The sequence below is a fragment of the Brassica oleracea genome, chromosome C5 (genome assembly GCF_000695525.1).
Source record: "Brassica oleracea var. oleracea cultivar TO1000 chromosome C5, BOL, whole genome shotgun sequence".
Classification (NCBI taxonomy): Eukaryota; Viridiplantae; Streptophyta; class Magnoliopsida; order Brassicales; family Brassicaceae; genus Brassica; species Brassica oleracea.
In genome coordinates, this window is record NC_027752.1 from 18923625 (window position 1) to 18924426 (window position 802).

Genomic DNA, 802 nt, shown 5'->3' on the forward strand with positions numbered 1-802 from the left:
ATGCAAGAAGGCAAAGTCATTGCTTATGCATCAAGGTAACTCAGGAAGCAAGAAGATAACTACCCAACACACGACTTAGAAATGGCGGCAGTGGTGTTTGCGTTAAGGATTTGGAGATCCTACTTATATGGAGAAGTCGTGGAAGTATTCACATATCATAAGAGTCTCAAGTATTTGTTTACACAACCTGATCTGAACCTCCAACAAAGGCGATGGATGGAGTTTGTGGTGGATTACGACCTGAAGATTCAATATCATCCAGGCAAAGCTAATGTAGTCGCAGATGTACGAAGTCGTAGAAAGTTGGCGTCCGATGTTGGAAAGGAAGTGGAAGCATTATCAAGTGAACTCAAGTTGATGACTTTATGGGCAATTGAAGGGGACCCAAGTGAGCCTTTAGGCATACGTACCGTAAACCAGGCAGGTTTATTCGCACGGATCAGACAGGAGCAACAACGTGATGAGAAGTTAAAAAGAATCATCACAGAGGTTAAAAATCAAGAAGCTCCAAACGCAAGTGGCTATCATGTGGCAGCAGATGATACATTATTACTTAATGGGAGGATATCAGTACCACAGCGAGAAGGGATACGAGATGAGATTTTGAAGTCGGCGCATCACTAGTTACTCAGTATCCATCCCGGGAGTACGAAAATGTACCGAGATATCCGAAGGTTTTATCATTGGCCAGGAATGAAGAAATCAGTGGCGCGATGGGTGGCTCAATGTCAGACTTGTCAACAAGTCAAAGTCGAGCATCAGATTCCAGGAGGGTTGTTACAAAGCTTACCAGTACCTCAGT